The sequence below is a fragment of the Phacochoerus africanus genome, chromosome 11, assembly GCF_016906955.1.
Source record: "Phacochoerus africanus isolate WHEZ1 chromosome 11, ROS_Pafr_v1, whole genome shotgun sequence".
NCBI lineage: Eukaryota > Metazoa > Chordata > Mammalia > Artiodactyla > Suidae > Phacochoerus > Phacochoerus africanus.
The window spans coordinates 108,437,077-108,459,908 of NC_062554.1; the positions used below are offsets into that span (position 1 = coordinate 108,437,077).

The window sequence follows — 22,832 nt, forward strand, 5'->3', positions numbered from 1 at the left end:
CAAAAACTAAAGAGGACACAAGCATAAAATAAGAGGAAATCATCCAACCAAAAAAAAGGAACAAAGCAGAAACTGAATAGGAAAACAAGGTTTAAAATGGCAATAAATACATATTTATCAATAATTACCTTAAATTTCAATAGACTGAATGCACCAATCAAAAGACATAGAGTGGCAGACTGAATTAAAAAAACAGCCTATCACACCTACAGTTAACTAATCTATGTACAAAGGAGGCAAGAATATACAATGGAGAATAAACAGCCCCTTCAATAAGTGGTGCTGGGAAAACTGGACAGCTACATGTAAAAGAATGAAATTAGAACACTCCCTAACACCATACACAAAAATAAACTCAGAATGAATTAAAGACCTAAATATAAGACCAGATACTATGACAGTCTTAGAGGAAAACATAGGCTGAACACTCTGACATAAACCACAGAAATATCTTCTTATATCCACTTCCTTGAGTAATGACAATAAAAACAAAAACAAATGGTATCTAATTAAAAAGTTTGTGCACAGCAAAGGAAACCCTAAACAAAATGAAAAGACAACCCACAGAATGAAAGAAAATATTTGCATATGAATTGACTGACAAGGGATTAATCTCCAAAATTTATAAACACCTTCTGCAGTTCAATACCAAAAAAACAGCCCCATCCAAAAATGGGCCGAAGATCTAAACAGACAATTCTCCAAAGAACACATACAGATGGCCAAAACATGAAAAGGTGTTCAACATCACAATTATTAGAGAAATGCAAATCAGAACTACTATGAGGTACCACCTGACACCAGCCAGAATGGCCATCATCCAAAAGTCTACAAACAATAAATGCTGGAGAGGATGTGGAGAAAAAGGAACCCTATTACACTCTTGGTGGAAATGTAAATTGGTGCAACCACTGTGGAGAACAGTACGGAGATTCCTCAAAAAAATTAAACATAGAACTACCATTTGATCCAGCAGTCCCACTCCTGGACATCTATCCAGAGAAAAACCATGACTCAAAAAAACAATACATGTACTCCAATGTTCATTGCAGCACTATATACAATAGCCTAGATATGGAAACAACCTAAATGTCCATCAAAAGAGGAGTGGATCAAGAAGATGTGGTATATATACACAATGGAATATTAGTCATTAAAAGGAAAGAAATAATGGCATTTGCAGCAACATGGATGGACCTAGAAATTATCATGCTAAGTGAAGTCGGTCGGACAATGAGACACCAACACCAAATGCTATCACTTCCATGTGGAATCAGAAAAGGACATGAACTTCTTTGAAGAACAGATACTGACTCACAGACTTTGAAAAACTTATGGTTTCCAAAGGAGACAGGTTGGGGGGGATGCACTGAGGGTTTGGGATGGAAATTCTATAAAATTTGGTTCTGATGATCATTGTAGAACTATAAATGTAGTAAAATTCACTGAGTAATGAGTGAAAAAAATTAAAAAAAATTGAAAAGAGCCTACAATATGCTGTCCACAAGAGACTCACCTTAGGACAAAGAACACATATAAACTATAAGTGAGGAGGTGGGAAAAGATATTTCATGCCAATGGAAAATACAGGAAAGCAGGAGTTGTAATACTCATAGCAGACAAAATCAACTTTTCTTTCACTATTTTTTTTGTCTTTTTGCCTTTTCTAGGGCCGCTCCCACGGCATATGGAGGTTCCCAGGCTAGGGGTCTAATTGGAGCTGTAGCCACCGACCTATGCAGGGCCACAGCAACAAGGGATCTGAGCTGCGTCTGCAACCTACACCACAACTCACAGCAATCCCGGATCCTTAACCCACTGAGAAAGGCCAGGGATCTAACCCGCAACCTCATGGTTCCTAGTCAGATTCATTAACCACTGCGCCGTGATGGGAACTCCCAAAATCAACTTTAAATTGAAGGCCTTAAAGAAAGACAAAAACTCTAATGATAAAAGGATCCATTCAAGAAGAGGATATTAAACTCATCAATATATAAGCCCCTAATATAGAAGCACCCCGTTACATACAACAAATACAGATATAAAAGAAGTTAATGGAATTACAATAATAGTAGGAAAATTTAACACCCCCTCACATCAATGGACAAATCCTCTAGACATGAAATCAGTAAGGCAACAGATGTCCTAAATGACAAAATAGAAAACTTAGACTTCATTGACATTTTCAGAACATCCAAAAAAATTAGAATATACATTTTTTTCAAGTGCACATAGAACATTCTCAAGGACTGAACACATACTGGGACACAAAACTAACCTCAACAAATTTAAGAGTATAGAAGTTATTTAAAGTATCTTCTCTGACCACAATGGTATAAACTAGAAATCAACAACAAGAAAAGAAATGAGAAAAAACTGACTACATGGAAATTAAACAACATGCTACTGAAAAACCAATGGGTCAGAGTTCCCATCATGGCTCAGTGGTTGATGAATCTGACTGGTAACCATGAGGTTGTGGGTTCTATCCCTGGCCTTTCTCAGTGGGTTAGGGATTCAGCATTGCCGTGAGCTGTGGTGGCTCAGATCCCAAGTTGCTATGACTGGGGTGTAGGCCGACAGCTATAGCTCCGATTGACCCCTAACCTGGGAGCCTTCATGTGCCACAAGTGCAGCCCTAAAAAGACAAAAGACAAAAAAACCAATGGCTCAATGAGGAAATCAAAAGGTAAATTAAAAATGCCTTGAGACAAGTGAAAATACAACCATTCAAAATCTGTGGGATGCCGCAAAAGCCATGCTTAGAGGGAAGTTCATGGTAATACAGGCCTCTCCTCAAAAAAGAAGAAAAATATCAAATCAACAACTTGACCCACCACCTAAATGAATTAGAAAAAGAATAAAAAAAACACAAAGTCATCAGAAGGAAGGAAATCATAAATATCAGAAGGGAAATCAATAAAATAGAGATTAAAAAAATAGAAAAAACAATAAAACCAAGACGTGGTTCTTGAAAGAGTAAACAAAATTGACAAACCTCTGGCCAGACTCACCAGGAAAAGGAGAGAAAGAATTCAAACGAAATAAGAAATCTCAATGGATACTTCAGAAATACAAAAAACCCATAAGAGAATACTAAGAAAAATTATATGCCAACAAACTTGACAACCTAGAAGAAATGGACAACTTTTTCAAGAGATACAGCCCACCAAAACTGAATAAAAAAAAATTAGATCAACTGAACAGACCTATCACTAGAAATGAAATTGAATATGTCATAAAAACACTCCATACAAACAAAAGTCCAGGACCAGATGGCTTCACAGGTGAATTCTACCAAACATACAAAGAACTTTAAGGAGGATGGGTATAACTTTTCCAAAATGTTGAAGAAGCAGGAACACTCCTAAAGACATTCTATGAAGCCACCATTACCCTAACACTAAAACCAAAGATAATGATATGCCACTATCTTTGATGAATATAGACACAAAAATTCTCAACATTTTAGCCATATGAATACCACACCATATAAAAAAAGATCATACACCAAGTGAGATTCATCCCAAGTTCACAAGGATGGTTCAACATATACACATCAATCAACATCATATACCACGTTAACAAAAGGAAAGTCAAAACCCACATGATCACCTCAATAGATGCATAAAAAGCATTTGACAAAGTCCAATATCCATTCATGATAAAAAAAAATCTCACCAAAGTGGGTATAGAGGGAACATACCGTAACATAATCAAAGCCGTTTATGACAAACCCACAGCAAATATAATACTCAATGGAGAACAGCTGAAAGCCTTCCCACAAAAATCTGGATCAAGACAAGGAAGCCCACTCTCACCATTTTATTCAACCTAGTATTGGAAGTCCTAGCCACAACAATCAGACATACAAAAGAAAGAAAAGGTATCCAAACTTGGAAGAGAAGAAAAACTGTCACTCTATGCAGATGACATGATACTGTATTTATAAAACCCCTAAGGATGCCACACAAAAACTACTCAAATTGATTAATGAACTCAGCAAAGTAGCAAAACAGAAGCTTAACATTCAGAAATTGGCTGCATTTCTGTGTACTAACAATGAAATACTATGCTCTGGTTTTTCTTCAGATCAAATAAATCTTTCGCCTTTTACTAACAGTGAAATATGAGAAAAGGAGTATAAAAAAACTCTTTAAAATCACACCCAAAAAATTAAATACCCATGAATAAACCTGACCAAAGAGGTGAAAGACTTATATGCTGAGAACTATAAAACATTAATCAAGGAAATTAAAGAGTATTCAAAGAAATGGAAAGATATCACATGCCCTGGGTTGGAAGAAATTAATACCATATAAATGGCAATACTACCCAAAGCAAACTACAGATACAATGCATTATCTATCAAATTACCCATGACATTTTTCACAGAACTAGAACAAACAATCCAAAAATTTATATGGAACCATAAAAGACCCAGAATTGCCAAAGCAATCCTGAGGAACAAAAAACACCAGACTTTAGGCAATATTCCAAAGCTACAGTAATCAAGACTGTGGTACTGGTACCAAAACAGACATACATACCAATGGAACAGAATAGAGAACCCAGAAATAAACCCAGACACTTATGGCCAGTTAATCTTCGACAATGGAGAGAAGAACATAAAATGGGGAAAATATAGTCTTTTCAGCAGATGATGCTGGGAAACCTGGATAGCTGCATGTAAATCAATGAAACTAGAACACACGCTCATACCACGCACAAAGTTAAACTCAAAATGGCTTAAAAACTTAAGACGACACCATAAAACTCCTAAAAGAGAGCATAGGCAAAACAGTCTCTGACAGCAGCCATACAAATGTTTTCTTAGGCCAGTCTCCCAAGGCAATAGAAATAAAAATAAACCAATGGGACCTAATCAAACTTAAAAGCTTTTGCACAGCAAAGGAAACCATTAAAAAATAAAAAAAAGACAGAGTTCCCTTAGTGGCTCAGTGGAAACAAATCCAACTAGTAACCACAAGGTTGTGGGTTTGATCCCTGACCTCACTCAGTTGGTTAAGGATCTGGCATTGCTGTGAGCTGTTGTGTAGGTCACAGATGTGGCTGAGATCTGATGTTGCTGTGGCTGTGGTGTAGGCCAGAGGCTACAGCTCTGATTGGACCCCTAGCCTGGGAACTTCCATATACCTCGAGTGTGGCCCTAAAAAAAAAAAAAAAAAAAAAAAAAACCTAAGGAATGGGAGAAAATAGTTTCAAACAACACAACTGACAAGGGGTTACTCTCTAAAATATACAAACAGCTTATACAACTCAACAGCAAAAAAACAACCCAGTTGAAAATGGGCAGAAGACCTAAATAGACATTTCTCCAAAGAGGACATACAGACAGCCAATAGGCACATGAAAAAATGCTCAACATCCCTAATTATTAGAGAAATGCAAATCAAAACTACAGTAAAATACCACCTCACACTGTTCAGAAGGGCCATCATTAGTAAGTCTACAAGTAACAAATGCTGTAGAGGGTATAGAGAAAAGGGAACCCTCCTTCAATGTTGGTGGGAATGTAAATTGGTAAAACCACTATGGAAAACAGTATGGGGGTACCTCAGAACACTGAAACTACCAGATAATCCAGCAGTCCTACTCCTGGGCATATATATAGACAAAACTTTCATTGAAAAAGACACATTCATACATAGGTTCACTGAAGCACTATTCACTATAGTCAAGACATGGAAACAACCTAAATGTCCATCAACAGAGGAATGGATTAAGAAGATGTGGTACAGGGAGACGGGATTAAGATGGTGGAATAGAAGGACTGGAGCTCAACTTCTCTCCTAAAAACAACAAAATTTACAACTAAAGGCTGAGCAATCTTCAACCAAATGGACCAGAAACTTTCAAAAAGATATCCTACTCCAGAAGACAAAAAGGAGGCAACATAAAGAAGTAAGAGGGGTGATGATATAAGCAACCCCATACCTCCTGGGTGGGAAGCCCCACAGACTGAAAACTAACTGGTTCACAGAGACTCACCTACGGAAGTGAGAGTTCTGAGCCCCAAATAAAACTCTCACATGTGGGGATCTGGCACTGGGAGAGCCCCTGGAGCATCTGGCATTGAAGACCAGTGGGGCTTCCGTGAGGAGCTCCACGGGACTGGGGGAAACAGAGACCCCATTATTAAAAGGTGCACACAGACTTTCACATGCACTGGGTCCCAGGGCAAAGCAATCTCCATAGGAATCTGGGTCAAACCTGACTGCAGTTCTTGGAGGACATCCTGGGGAAACAGGGGTAAATGTGTCTTGTTGTGAGGGAAGGACATTAGAAGCAAAGCTCTTGGGAATACTCAGCAGTGTGCCTTTCTCTGGAGGTGGCCATTTGGGGAAAATATGGCCCCACCCATCAGCACTGAGAAGCCCCAAGCCAAACAACAACCCAGGTGGGATCACAGCCCCACCCATCAGTAAACAGGCTGCCTAAAGACAACCCAGGCACACAGCTAGCCCTAATCTCATCCCAGAGGCGAAGCCCCACTCACCAGAGGGATAGGAATCAGCTCCACCTACCAGTGGGCAGGCATCACTCCTTCCCAGCAGGAAGCTTACAGCAAGCCACCATACCAACTTCAGCCACAAGGGGGGCAGACGCCAGAAGTAAGAGAGGCTACAAATCTATTATCTGTAAAAAGGTCACCACACCAAAAACCTATAAAAATGAAAAGACAGAGAACTATAACTCAGATGAGGGAGAAAGAAAAAACCCCAGAAAAACAGCTAAGTGATTAGGAGATTCTCAGCCTCCAGGAAAAAGACTTCAGACTGTTGATGCTGACGATGATGCAAGACATTGGAAATAAACTGGAGGCAAAGATGGATAACTTACAGGAAACACTGAGCAGAGAGATACAAGATATAAAACTTAAGAGATGCAAAATACAGTAACTGAAATAAAAAATTCACTAGGAGCAGCTAACAGCAGAATACAGGAGGCAGAAGAACAAATAAGCAAAGTGGAGGACAGATTAGTAGAAATTATGAATGCAGAACAGAAAAGAGAAAAAAGATTGAAAACAAATGAGAGTCTCAGAGAACTCTGGGACAACGTTAAACACACCAACATCCGTATCATAGGGGTGCAAGAAGGAGATGAGAGAAGGGGACAAAAAATATTCCAAGAGATCACAGCCAAAAACTTCCGTAACATGGAAATGGAACCAGTCACTCAAATCCAGGAAGTGCAATGAGTACCATATAAAATAAACCCAAGGAGGAACACCCTGAGACACATATTAATCAAACTGACCAAAATTAAAGACGAAGAGAAAAATATTGAAAGCAGCTAGGGAAAAGAAACAAATAACATACAAGGGAACCCCGATAAGGTTATCGGCAGATTTTTCAGCAGAAATTCTGCAGGCCAGAAGGGAGTGGCATGATATACTTAACGTGATGAAAGGAAAAAACCTCCAAGATTAATTTACCCAGCAAGGATCTCATTCAGATTTGAAGGAGAAATCAAAAGCTTCACAGATAAGCAAAAGCTAAGAGAACTCAGCAACACTAAACCAGCTTTACAATAAATACTAAAGGAACTTCTCTAGACAGAAAAGAAAAGGCCACAACAGGAAACAAAAATACCACAAATGACAAGGCTCACCAGTAAAGGTATATATACCATCAAGATATGAAATCATCCATGCACAATTATGCCACCAAAATCAGAAATCATGAGGAGGGTACAAATGCAGGACACTGGAAATACACTTGCAATTAATAGACCAACAACTTAAAACAATCTCATATATATATATAGACTCCTATATCAAAACTTCAGAATAACTGCAAACCAAAAATCTACAATTGATACACAAACAAGAAAAATTAACTCAAATACAACACTAAAGATAGTCATCAGATCAGAAGAGGAGAGAACAAGAGAAGAAGGGAAGAAAAAAGAGCAACAAAAACAATCCAAAGCAATTAATAAAATATCAGTAAGAACACACATCAATAATTACCTTAAATGTTAATGGACTAAATGCCCCAACCAAAAGACATAGACTGGATGAATGGATGCAAAAACAAGACCCATATATATGCTGTCTTCAAGAGACCCACTTCATTTCTAGGGACACATACAGATTAAAAGCGAGAGGATGGAAGAAAATATTCCATGTGAATATGCGAATGGGAATCAAAAGAAAGCTGGACTAGAAATACTCATAGCAGACAAAATAGACTTTAAAATGAATATTTTAAGGGACAAGGAAGGTCATTACCTAATGATCAAAGTATCAATCTAAGAAGATATAACAATTGTAAATATCTACTCACCCAACATAGGTTCACCACACTAAGACAACTGCTAACAACCTTAAAAGGACAAATTGGCAATAACACAATCATAGTGGGGGACTTTAACACCTCACTTACAGCAATGGACAGATCATCCAGACAAAAAAATCAATAAGGAAACACTGGCCCTCAATGAAGCATTAGACCAGATGGACTTAACAGTTATTTATAGGACATTCCATCCAAAAGTAAGAGAATAACCATCACATCCAAAAGAAAATACCTAGGAGTAAAGCTACCTAAAGAGACAAAAGACCTGTTTTGTGAAAACTATAAGATGCTGATGAAAGAAATCAAAGATGACACAAAGAGATGGAAAGACATACCATGCTCTTGGATGGGAAGAGTCAATATTATCAACATGACTATATTACCCAAGGCAATCTACAGATTCAGTGCAATCCCTATCAAATTACCAAGGACATTTTTCACAGAACTCGAACAAAATATTTTAAAGTTTGTTCAGAAGCACAAAAGACCCAGAATAGCCAAAGACATCCTGAAAAAGGAAAATGGAGCTGGAGGAATCAGGCTCCCGGACTTCAGACTATGCTACAAAGCAGCAATCATCAAAACCATATGGTACTGACACAAAGACAGAACTATAGATCAATGGAACAGGATAGAAAGCCCAGAATTAAACCCATGCACCTACAGCCAACTAAGCTATGACAAAGGAGGCAAGAATATACAATGGAGAAAAGACAGCCTGTTCAATAAGTGGTGCTGGGAAAACTGGACAGCCACGTGGAAAAGCATGAAATTAGAACACTCTCTAACACCATACACAAAAATAAACTCAAAATGGATTAAAGACCTAGGTATAGGACTAGACACTATAAAACTCCTAGAGGAAAACAGGCCAAACACTCTCTGACATAAACGACAGCAACATCTTCTCAGATCCACCTGTTAGAGTATTGACAATGAAAACAAAAATAAACAAATGGGACTTAATCAAACTTACAAGTTTCTGCACAGCAAAGGAAACCCTGGCAAAATTTCCCCTGAATTTGGGGGTTGATGGGGTAGGAAATTTTCATCCCATTAAAACGTGAAAATTAATTTTAGGAAGCAAACAACAACAAAAAGCTAGGCAGAATTTTTAAAAAATCACATATGTGAAACCTTTCTGGAAACTTCAGACTGTTCTATAAACAGATATGTTATTTTTAGAGTGATCCCTAGAGAAAGGAAATAAACTTCCATTAATGAAAAAAGTAGCCTTGGAGTTCCCATTGTGGCTGAGGGGGGTTACAGACCCGACTAGTACCCATGAGGATGCAGGTTTGATCCCTGGCCTCGCTCAGTGGGTTAAAGATCTGGCATTGCCATGAGCTGTGGTGCAGGATCTGGCATGGCTTCAATCTGGCATTGTTGTGGCTATGGCATAGGCTAGCAGCTGCAGCTCCAATATGACTCCTAGCCTGGGAACTTCCATATGCCACACGTGCAGAAAAAAAAAAAAGAAAAAAAAGTAGCCTTTTTCATAGCAAATAATTCTACACTCCTTCTTCATATACAAATAGGAAGTACCTCCTGGAATTCTTTAAGCAACCTGCCCCCGTAGAGTGTTTTCTCTCTGCATCCTCCAACAAGGTATCTGAGCTCCAGAGGAGACTATAGATGCAGCTGTTCCCACAGACTCTGCCTCCTTCCCCATGGGCCATCCCAGAAGGCCCTTCCTGTTCAGGGATTTACAGGCAGCCACACTCCTTGGACCCATTGGTGAAATAACTCAGCCTCCTTAACACACCACCAATAGCATATTTCTTATACAGTTTAAAGAGAAGCTCTTAGCTTCTTAGGACATTTAAAAATACAATTCAGAGAAAACATTGACTTAGCAGCTGTGTAGTGGATATTTTTTTAATATAAGATTCACTTTGCACCTGATAGTTTATTTTTATTCCTGGCTGACTCAGAACTATGCAAATATATTCATAAAAAATGAACAGTGAGACCCAGTGGTGCCCTTGAGCTTGGCTTTGTGGAAAGAGCCCAGGAAGAGGTATCTATTAGGTGTTTTGTTTTAGGCACTGTAGAGGCTGAGAAAAAAAGGCACTTTTCCAACCTAGGATCTAGGTTTCACTCAATGGAGCTGAAGGCCAGAAGGGTTGTAATTATTTCATCACCTTCCTTAGGGTAGAGTTGTTCAGAGACACTTAGATGACTTCTCAACAAATTGGAACTTGCAAACTTGGAGCATAACCCTGAGGACCCAGGGGTGGTAAGAGCCAAGGACGTACAGATCATGATTAAGGTCAGCCATACCCAGAGCTGTCTAAGGTCTGACACTGGAACTGCTTTCCCCAAAGTCCAATTCATGCTTCAGAATTAAATGAATCATTCCCTGCCTGGGTGGCTTTCCCTGCATCCCTTGAGCACTGCACAAAACACAAAGCCCCTCATGTCACCAATCCAGTACCAATTAACCCATTCCCTTTCCTTCCTTCCCTCTTATCCTCCCTCCAATCACCTGTCCCTGGGTCACCTGCAAGCCTCCAAATTCCACCGTTGAATAAACACCTGTTCATCTTGAACCTTTTTGTAGAACATATCTTCTGCCTACTTGTCTGGACACAATACCTGTTTCTCTGGCCTGGATTTCCCCCAAACCACCTCAGCCAAGGCTGCCCTTAGGAAAACCTCTTCTCCTTTAAAGCCGCCTTACCCAGTAAGACCACAGTAACCTGCGGGCTGTGAGGTTAGCCTCCCAGTTCAAGGAGAATGCTGGACCTCAGCTCATAGCCAGGGCCCATTTGGACGACGCCTGTTCTCAAAGTGTCTTAACTAATTGTGCTCCCATGACCTCTGCCTTCACCCTACTTTTCTAAATGTGTCCACAAAGACTCCTTTGGAAATTTTAATGTAAACAGCCCACTCCCCAGCCACAAACTCTTGGCCCTCCAGCTGTCACTGCTTGACCTCTCTCACTTCTCTTCTTGGTGCTACTGAGCCTCTTCTTCCTCACCCTGCCTCTTACCTAAGGTGGCCACCCTGAGATCAGCAGGCAGCCCCCCGCTCTGCACCCTTCCCAGTAGCCACGAGCCCACCATGCTCCTCCTTGTCTGCCCTGGAGTCCACTCTTCTCCCTGCCGTCTTGTTTTTCCGCCCTACCTGCAAAACCTTTGTTTCCAGGAAAGCAATTTCATCCACTCTACCAAAAACCCATTTGCCAAAGATATTGACAAAGAACAGTCACAATTTTTAAAGAAATATGTTGAAAAACCTTCAAGTTCCGTGGAAGCTACAAGCATTGTGAAGTACAGTCATTATTAAAGCCTGTCTGATGTGCATATTAATTATTTATATGAAAATAATGAGTTCCATTGCTCTTATCACAAATTCTGAATTACGTGCATAATAAAGTGGGATTGCTCAAGAAAACAGACAAAAGCTTAAGCATAAATCCTATATTTTAACATCTTTCATGGAGCAGGTTAGTGAGCAGCTTCAAGATTAACCAACTATTTGAAAAACATTTTATTTCCTCCAAATGCACACAATGCTCAATCTACTTAAAAATGGTTTGGATGGCCTGACCTAACAGCCACTGTAGCTGTTCTGCACCTTTCCCAAGGCCTGCTATGTTTACCACATCGATGTAAGAATGTTCATCAAGAAGAGAAAATCTGGGAATGGTTAAAAAATGTGGATGACTTCCTTAAAGGACAATATTTCTAGTTTCTCTGTTTCAGCAGTATTCCAAATATGTGGAAACATAGCTATCAAATTGAACTGGCATCTCCAATAAAGCCTAGAAATGTTTATCCAGTAGTCAACTCACTCAGCATGTTCCTCTGTCCAAGAAAATGATACTTACATGCAAATTGTAGTCTTGCCGAATTTTGACCAAGCAATCTCTCAAATTAGGAATCTCCATTTCTTCCTTAATAGGGTGAATCCGTAGAACTGGGTCAGCATGATGCCTATGTTGTTCACCAAGCCAGTAATAAATGCTACAAGACACCAGGTAAAAACAACATATCAGCAAGGTAGCTAATGCAATCTTAGTCTGAAAGTAATTCACAGAAAAAGGTATTTCCTTTAAGTAAGTGTCAAAACTGTTTGAATTTTTAAACCCCCCCCCCCCCCAAGAACTAACCTTCCTTTACTTTCCTTAAAGGAGTAGCTCATGAGAAGAGATAAAACAAATGAGTTGGAGAACAAATGATCCCTTCAGAATATAGCCCATGAGATCAAAGGGAGGCAATGGGGATTTACTGAGAATTTACTATGGCTCAGCTATCATAAACTTTTCTCCAATATACTGCAGTTTGGGAGTACTATTTATTCCCATTTTTCAGAAACAGAAAATGGGGACATAACTAATTCATCACAGGTCCACCTAGCTAGCAATTTTCAAACCCAAATTCAAAGTCAGACCAGGCCCAGGTTTACCATGTGCTTCATTAACCCTACTTTGCCTCCTTAAAGTCCTTAAACTACCCCTCAGTCATGCTGAACTAGATCCTCAAAGATAGTCAAATACATACGTGCATGTAACTGCCTTAATCTGAAAGTGACCTGAATAACACCAGCTTCTTGTATGCAGAAGTTCCTGGGCCACAGAGGGAACTGAGCCACAGCAGTGACAAGAGCCATAGCAGTGACAACACCAAGTCAACTGCTAGGCCACAGGGAATCCTTGTATCTCTTATTTTAAAACAATCAGCAGTTTCTAGAGCTTGAAAATCTTGAAATAGGACTTCCCATCATGGCGCAGCAAAAACGAATCCAACTAAACCATGAGGTTGTGGGTTCAATCCCTAGCCTCACTCAGTGGGTTAAAGATCTGGCATTACCATGAGCCGTGATGTAGGTCACAGATGCGGCTCAGATCTGGCGTGGCTGTGGCGTAGGCTGGAAGCGGTAGCTCCAGTTAGACCCCTAGCCTGGGAACCTCCATATGCTGCTGGTGGTGTGGCCCTAAAAAGAAAAAAAAAAAGAAAGAAAGAAAAGAAAAAGGAAAAAAGAAAATCTTGAAATAGATAAGCCTTTCATCGTACCAAAACATAAAAAAAGAAGGGGAATGATTTTAAATCATGACCACTAGTTTCTGAATCTTATCTGTATCTTCAAAAGAGGACTTCTGTTACTGTTAGGTAACTGCTTTTGTTTCTTTCTAAAATGGGAGACCCAAGGCAAATGGTCAAAAGGAGGCAACAAATATACACTCTTGGTGTTGTACTGATAAAACAGGGCAGGAGGGAGTTCCTGTCGTGGCGCAGTGGTTAACGAATCCGACTAGAAACCATGAGGTTGCGGGTTCGATCCCTGGCCTTGCTCAGTGGGTTAAGGATCCGGTGTTGCCGTGAGCTGTGGTGTAGGTCACAGATACGGCTCGAATCCTGTGTTGCTGTGGCTCTGGGGTAGGCCGGTAGCTACAGCTCCGATTAGACCCCTAGCCTTGGAACCTCCATATGCTGCGGGAGCAGCCCTAGAAAGGGGAAAAAGACAAAAAAAAAAAAAAAAAACAGGGCAGGAAAGACAAACTAAACACTACAGTAGCAAACCTCCAAATATGGTCCACATCCAGTAATGGTCATAGGTTTCCATAAAGAGACTGAGTAAGGGCTAGACTACACACTTTCAAAATAAAGTTCTCCTGTATACAAAAAAAAAAAAAAAAAACTTTTATTCCATTTATTCCACTTGGGTGCAGTGGGTAAACATAGGCTTCACAGGAGCACAGTTAATCGCATCAGGTCAACGTTGTGCTTTTTATCAAGTTCAGGTACTAGGAAGTGATGAGGCTCCAGGCTTGCCTGTACAGGAAGAGTATTGGAAATCGTTACTATGTACCTGGCCTATTATTATTACAGATACTTCACCATATTTTCAACCCAGTGCCTCTTGAGATGATTCTTACTGTAGGTACAACTGGAAAAATTGAGAGAAAAAAGTTATGATCACAGATGGCTTTCCTGCTTATGTGGTTTGTCGATGGAATATAAAATCAGATTTGGGAGTTCCTGTGGTGGAAGAGTGGTAACAAATCTGACTAGAATCCTTGAACAAGGGTTTGATCCCTGGCCTTGTTCAGTGGGTTAAGGAGCCGGCATTGCCGTGAGCTGTGGTGTAGGTCACAGATGTGGCTCAGATCTGGCATTGTTGTGTCTGTGGCATAGGCCAGCAGCTGTAGCCCCAATTCAGTCCCTAGACTGGGAACTTTCATATGGCACTGGTGCAGCCCAGAAAAAAAAATAGACAAATAAATAAAATACAATCAGATCTTCTTAGAGTTTCCTCATCATCCTGCTCCTTGGCAAATTCAATTGTTTTATCAACATCATGTAACTCCTCCATGATCATCTTCAGGACACTTTGGCTGTTACCCAATCAGGCCTAAGAAAATGTGAGAACTACTGCATGGAGGATATTTTAATAAAACATTTTTTTTCTTTTGTCTTTTTAGGGCCACACCCTTGGTATATGGAGGTTCCCAAACTAGGGGTCACATCTGAGCTGTAGCCGCTGGCCTACTCCACAGTCACAGCAATGCCAGATCCGAGCTGCATCTGTGACCTACACCACAGCTCACAGCAACACTGGATCCTTAACCCACTGAGCAAGGCCAGGGATCAAACCCGTGTCCTCATGGATGCTAGTGGGGTTCGTTAACTGCTGAACCATGACGGGAACTCCTAAAACATTTTCTTTTATGACTGTACCCAGGGCATATGGAAGCTCCCAGGCCAGGGATCAAATCCAAGCTGCAACTATGACCTGCATAGGATCCTTAATCTGCTTCACCCCAGCAGAAACTCCTTAATAAAACATGTTAAGAGAAATCACATATCTCTTAATTTATCTACATGTTTGACAGCCAAGACAAAAGCATATTTCCCTCATGTGACATCTGGAACTTAGTATAATAAATATCTCTTACTAGGTGTTTACTTTGTGCTGAGTACTCATTTAAGTGCTCCACCTTAATTACATCATGTAGTCATCACTATAATCCTATGAAGTAGGTTCTACTAATATTTCTTTTTATTAAAGAGGACACAGAAATGTTAGTAACTTGCCAAGATCATACAACTACTGAAGGGCAGATTCTGACTTCCTTCTGACAATTAAAAAACAAAACTTATTTACCCATCTAAAATATATTTTGATTTACGTTGTAAGGTGTGAACTGACAGTTTTGTTTATTACACAGTATTAATATGTTATCTCAATATCATTCATTCAATAATGCTTCCTACTCTGAGCTGTGTAGTCTCCTTGTCGAAATATTAAATTCTTATATGAACCAGTCTCCAGCCTCTGTGTTACTCTGGTCTAAAACCTATGTCCATTCTTAGGCAATTTATATTATGTTACCATCCCATTCCTTAGTTTATGGGGACCAAAATGAATAAAAGCTACTCACTCAGAAGATAAACTCTCTCTTCAAAAGTTTCTCTGTCGACAGACCTCAAGGGTCTTCAAATAAAGCGGGGTAAAAATGTTACTATGGGTTACTAGACAGGAACAAACATCAATAGAGACAATCACATAAGTTTAAAAGAATTTTTCCATTGCCTCCTTTTAAAACAACACAAAGTAAAAACAAAGCACAAACCTCCTTAAATTTTGCCAGTGGCTGTCCTGTTTGACCTCTCAGAGAGGTGCTGGATACCCTAAGGAATTTCAATGTTACATTTGAGACAACTCAGAACATTCCATGAGCAAAGGCAGAAGATGCCGAGAGATAGGTTCTTTTCCACCAAACTTTTTACGCTGCTTGAGGATTCTTCACAGCACGGTTTCCCATCTAATTCACAGGCACCAGTATAAGCCTGATCTCGCTCCACTGGATTGTAAACTCCATGAAAGGACTGCTGTTCACTGGTGCATCTTCCCAGTATGGAGTACACTACAGCTTGGTAAACATCAGCTGCATAATAAGCAATGAGATCCTGCTGTACAGCACTGGGAACTGTATCTAGTCACTTATAATGGAACATGATGGAGGATAATGTGAGAAAAAGAATGTATATATGTATGTGTGACTGGGTCACCTTGCTGTACAGTAGAAAATTGACAGAACACTGTAAACCAGCTATGATGGAAAAAATAAAAATCATTATTAAAAAAAGAAACAGGGAATATTTCAGGGGTTCCCTATGGCTCAGTGAGTTAGGAAACAGCATTGTCATTGCAAACAGCTCTGGGTTTGACCCCTGGCCCCAGAACTTCCATATGCTTCAGGTGCACCCATAAAAAGAAGAAAAAAAAAAAAAAGGAAGGACAGAGGGCACCCGATGGGTGAAGGTTCACATGATGAGGCAGAGGATACAAGAGAGCTGAGGCCTGGAGAAAAGGCCTCTGGGGCAGAGCTGGGACTAGAACCCTCCCACCCTCCATCCACTGGAAGCTGACCAGGTGTGATGTTCTCAAGGAACTGGACTTCCTCAGAACGTAAGAGCCTTCTTGGATGAGGAAAAAGCCTTGAAGGGTAAGTCTGCCTATGTTGGGGTGTCTGTAAGAGTGGGGTGTGGGCACTGGAGATGACAGCCAAGCAGGAAGCAATGGGCCTGGCGCCAACTATGCATCCATGCCAAGCCCTCCCCCACCCTTTTGCCCACCTGCCTCGCCCAGGCTACTCCCAGGTCATCACAGGCTCTGGTCAGGCCTAGGAGGCTTCCAGGCTGACCCCTCCTCTCCATCTTACCAGGTGTCTTGAGCTGCACGGCTCTAACCCCAAAATACACACATCCACGGTGTGCTTTCTGGCCCTGAAACCTCTTCCTGTAAGTCACCGCCAAAATTCAGAGGCGGCAGATCTGGTCTCACAAACAACTAAAGAGAAGCCCCCCACCAAACTCATGCCAGGATGGGAGCGCCCTCCTCAGTTGCCATCACCCTTGTCTGGATCCATCAGGATATCTCTCTCTTGGGGGTCACGCTGCTCCCACAAGCAGGGCTCTTCCCTGGGCTCAGCCTGGGATGGAGCATCTGGCATGGACACTGCACCCTCTGTGTCTGGAATGAGGTGGAAGGGAAAGAAGGACTGATTGAAGTTATCAAGGGTCCCAATCAAGGGGGTGCAGAGCTCTCTCCTCCCCCAAGTCCCTGCCTGTCCGAGTGCCCCTCTGGGTAGTGGCTGTTAACGCAAGTATATCAGGTAATCTCTTAAGAGGAACTGTGAGATCGAGTCAATGGACTCTCCAGTTTCTGGTGCAGAAAGAACTGGTGTCTGAAAGCCAAGAGCAGAGGGACTCTGGCTTATCCAAGACGGTTGTAGTGAGTAATGAGGCACAAATGGTGTTATCTGACTGTTTTCTGAAGTGCTGTGCAGCATAGCGTTCAATTCTACGGCGATAGGCCCTGTTCCTGGGTTTTCACTTTTCATCCTGTTATAAATAATTCTAACTTCCCAGCACCATAAGCAGATCATTCCTTGAGCATGAGGTACAAACATGAAACACCTTGCCCAGGGGGTGCACGATGGGTGAGAAGCATTTCATTGCCCCTCCCAGGATGCTGCCACAGGGGAGGGAAGGTGCCCTTACCCAGGGACATCAGGGTTTGGTAGTGCTCTTTAACAAGGTTGTTGTTGTAATCACAGCCACATCTTGTTTGATTCACCTAGAATAATGACAGTAAACACAAAAATACACCAATGGGACCTAATTAAACTCAAAAGCTTTTGCACAGCAAAAGGAAAACCATAAAAAAAAAAAAAAAACCCTGAAAAAACCCACAGAATGGGAGAAAATCTTTTCAATTGATGCAGCCAACAAGGGCTTGATCTTCAAAATACACAACCAACTCATACAGCTCAACAACAAAAACACAAACAACCCAACTGAAAAATGGGCAGAAGACCTAAATAGACATTTCTCTGAAGAAGACATAGAGATAGCAGGCCCGAAAAGGGCATGAAAAAATGCTCAACATCGCTAATTAATAGAGAAATGCAAACCAAAACTACAGTGAGGTACCACTTCATACCAGTCAGAATGGCCATCATTAACAAGTCAACAAATCAGTGCTGGAGAGGATGTGGACAAAAAGGAACCCTCCTTCACTGCTGGTGGGAATGTAAATTGGTACAACCAAAATGGAAAACAGTATGGAAGTTCCTCAAAAAATTAAATACAGAACTACCATATGACCCAGCAATCCCACTCTTGGGCATATATAAGGACAAAATTTTCATTCAAAAAGATACATGCACCCCTATGTTCATTGCAGTACTATTCACAATAGCCAAGACATGGAAACAACCCAAATGTCCATCAACAGACGAATGGATTAAGAAGATGTGGGGAGTTCCTGTTGCGGCTCAGTGGTAACAAACCTGACTAGTATCCATGAGGACTCAGGTTAGATCCCTGGCCTCGCTCAGTGGGTTAAGGATCTTGCATGCCATGAACTGTGGTGAAGGTCACAGACGCCGCTCAGATGCAGCACTGCTTTTGCTGTGGTGTAGGCCAACAGCTGTAGCTCCAATCCAACCCCTAGCCTAGGAAGCTCCATATGCTGCGGGTTCAGCCCTAAAGAGAGAAAAAAAAAATTTTTTTTTTTTTTTTCGTGCTGAACCCATGGCACATGAAGGTTCCCAGGCTAAGGGTCCAATAGAGCTGTAGCTGCTGGCCTATCACAGCCATAGCAACGCCAGATCTGAGCCAAAACTTCGACCTACACCACAGGTCACGGAAACGCTGGCTCCTTAACCCACAGAGTGAGGCCAGGGATAGAAACTGTGTCCTCATGGATGCTGGTCAGATTTGTTTCCACTGAGCAATGATGGGAACTCCTAAATTTTTTTTAAAAAAACGAGGTTGTGGAGTTCTGGTCACAGCTCAGTGGAAAACAAATCTGACTAGCATCCATGAGGACGCAGATTCCATCCCTGGCCTCACTCAGTGGGTTAAGGATCCAGTGTTGCCATGAGCTGTGGTGTAGGTTGCAAACTCAGCTCGGACACGGTGTTGCTGTAACTGTGGCGTAGGCCAGCAGCTACAGCTCTTATTGGACCCCTAGACTGGGAACCTCCATATGCCATGGGTACAGCCCTAAAAAGACAAAACAAAACAAAACAAAAAAACCACGAGATTGTTGTAAAGCTCCTTCTGCCATTCATCCAAGTTCTTCTATTCGTCCTCAGAGAAGTAAACAGCAATGTTGACAAAAGCCATAGGAACCTGGGCCAACAAGATTTTAGTCTGATGCTGCATGCTTGCTCCTCCCCATCACCTCCCCATTAGAGGGCCAGGGCCTACTGCACCCCCAGACCTGGCTCACCACAGCTCCCCATCCTCCACCTTCCTGCTGGCCCATTTCAGTGGAGTCAGCCCACTCTCTTCCTGTGTTTCTAGTGACAATGACAGTCACCGCTGCCTTTTTATTTATTTACTTTTTCTTTTTAGGGCCACACTTGCCACATATGGAGGTTCCCAGGCTAGTGTTTGAATCAAAACTGCAGCTGCCAGCCTAGAGCACAACCACAGCAACAGAAATCCAAGCTGTGTCCATGACCTACACCACAACTTGCAGTAATGCAAGATCCTTAACCCATTGAGCTAGGCCAGGGATCAAACATGCATGGATACTAGTGGATACTAGTTGGATTCTTGACCTGCTGAGCCCCAACAAGAACTCTCACACTGCCTCTTTAAAATTAAACATTTAACCACCTTATTTGTAATTTCACTTTCAGGTGAACTGGGTACTTGAAAGTAAAGCTTTCAGTATTCAGGGTGACAGAGATACAGTAGGTTTGTGGAGTGGATATCAGTGAGCCAGGTACAATAAAACCCTGTTTTAAAACTTGTATTTCCAGGAGTTCCCATTGTGGCACAGTGGTTAACAAATCCGACTAGGAACCATGAGGTTGCGGGTTCGGTCCCTGCCCTTGCTCAGTGGGTTAACGATCCGGCATTGCCATGAGCTGTGGTGTAGGTCACAGACACAGCTCATATCCTCTGTTGCTGTGGCTCTGGCGTAGGCCGATGGCTACAGCTCCGATTCGACCCCTAGCCTGGGAACCTCCATATGCCGCGGGAGCAGCACTAGAAAAGGCAAAAACCCCAAAAAAATAAAAATAAAACCTGTATTTCCAGTCAGGTCACCCCTAGGTACACAGTTATATTTTTGTCACCAAACCTAGTATGTGCTAAGGCTCTGGAATCTTGGTCTGTTTCTTTCATTGCTGTATCCTAAGTATCTAGAATCATGTGTTTTGGAGTCAACAAATATTTGTTGAATGTGTTGAACAGTTGTTGCCAAAACTAGGATGTTCCCACTGTAGCCTGTGTCATCCAAGGTCAAATGTCAGTCGCTTGGTATTCAAGGTGATCTAATCTGTTCCAGAAAGCTGTTATTTCAGCTGGACCAGTATTCTCATCTGTCTTCATTTCGGTTGATCACCAGCATGGCTCATCTTGGACAGAATCGTTCAAGGGGGTTTCACTTCCATGATGTTAATATCTGAGCTTTCCTTCTTTGACAGCACAGCCTCACCCACTGCCACTTTCATCCAGCCTCTCCCTTTCCTTCAATTCTCCCCAATGCCCTAGCCCTAGGATGTCAGTCTTTGTACCTGCACATGAGGCACCTTTGTGCAAATTAGAACAAGTAGCCCTCTTGGTGTTGGGCCTGCTGCTGCACTGCCTGGCAGGTTGGTGGTGCCTGTATGTCAATGACAAATGCCAGCCCTGCATCAGATGTTCATCACCCTAAGGGCATCCAGGCAGGTGCCATGTGCACACCTGCATGCCACCTTCTGACTGACAGCTCACCTCCATCTTTAGAAACAGAACTAGAACTTCTAATTCCCTGGATCCTCCACCAGACTTAGGCAAATCCCTAACCTAGGAAAACTTTCTTCATTTTAATTGCCTGCTCCTAGATAAAAGGCCCCAAATTCTGCAGGTGACATCCGTCACATGCTCATAGCTCTTGTCTCAAGGCTGCTTCAGAAGCCTCTTCGTAATCTTGTTGACATCTCCATGTGTTCCCTGGGAGACTTCTTTCAAACTCTTCCCTTTCCCCAACCCTCACTTGGCTGTCCCCCATCCTCCCAGCCTCCCTTTGATGGCAGGTGGCTGTTGGCAAGCTCCCATCTCTGCCTTTTTTCTTGCCAAGCCAACCCCCACCCCCTGCGTGTGCCCTTCACTTCTCATCTTCCTGCCTGTGAAACTAGATCTGAACCACTGTGCTCTGACATCTTCAGTCTGTCCCTCCCCACCGGCTCTCCCCTCAGGTCCTCCAACCCAAGGAGAACCCACTCAACTCTGCCACCTCTGGCAACTCTACTCTCCTTCACTTGAAACATCCAAGACACAAGCTTCATGTTTTCTTCTTCACAACTGACAGCTAAACAAGCCCCTTAAATCTGTCTACAAATATCCCACTTTCTGAAACCACACCCTTGAAGGTCATCAGTGGCCTCCAGCTTGGTTTCCACAACAACACTGCCTCCTGGCCACTTGGGGGCTCACGTCTTCTTTGCTGCTTCCTCTTCCTCCTCCAAGACCAAGATTCTGCCCTCACCTTTCCCTATTTCTTCACTTTTCCTTTGGCAATTGTACTCTTTTAAGAACTTCAGTGGTTACCTCTTTGAAACTGACACTCTTCAACTTACCTTGCTCTCTTCAGAGTTCATACTTCAATGACCTTCTGAATGGCTTCATCTATGAATCTTTTTTCTTTGCTTTTTTTTTTAGGCACACCTTTGCCACATGGAGGTTACCAAGCTAGGGGTCTGACTGATTGGAGCTACAGCCTCCAGCCTGTGCTACAGCCACCGCAAAGCTACTTGTACAAATCAGATCCTAGCCATGTCTTTGACCTACACCACAGCTCATGGCAATGCCAGTTCCTTAACCCACTGAGCGAGGCCAGGGATCTAATCTACAACCTCACTGTTCCCAGTCAGATTCATTTCTGCTGCACCGTGATGGGAACTCCATCTACACACCTTTTAAGTTCCTCAAACTAAATGTATGCAAAAGCAAGTTTATTATTTTTTCCAATATGCCAACTCCTCTACCTCCCCTCACCATTTCTGTGGAGGGTCAAAACTCTAGAACCATATTCTCACAGTTGGAAATAGACATCACTTTGCAAAAAACTCACTCTGCAAGGTTGCATCAGAAATCTGAGACATGTCAAGACTGCAGGGAGCCTGCAGTCTTGCTGTATAGAAAAGACTATCCATGAATTGTCTGTGAATCATTAACCAATTAACAGAACCTGAGAGGCACAAAGGAGCTGAGAGGCAACAGCCTTTCCTGAATGTGACGAAGAGAATGCATCTAACAAGGCCAAGAGTACACAAGTCATAACTCTTGTCTGCAACGTTAATTAACATTTTCCTAGTGCTTTATGACTGTGGAGATTTTAAAATATGTCTACAAATTCTTTGACAGTCCCTTCAAAAAATAGAGCCTAATTCTCCCCCACTTTGGGTATGAGCAGGGTTGAGTGACTTGTTCCTAACAAATAAAGAAGTGATGGTGTATGATTCTGATACTAAATCATAAAAGACATTGC

At 41.7% G+C, this 22,832-nt stretch overlaps 1 long non-coding RNA gene across 1 annotated transcript in view; it reads right to left on the reverse strand.

Moving 5' to 3' along the window:
* LOC125111843 (uncharacterized) overlaps positions 1-22,832 on the reverse strand; it is a 54,125-nt gene that overhangs the window by 20,484 nt on the left and 10,809 nt on the right. The window contains exons 2-3 of the long non-coding RNA XR_007130953.1: positions 13,856-13,947; positions 12,163-12,298 (exon numbers count right to left, since the gene is read on the reverse strand). This is a non-coding gene — a long non-coding RNA (uncharacterized LOC125111843). The remainder of the gene's footprint in view (positions 1-12,162; positions 12,299-13,855; positions 13,948-22,832) is intronic.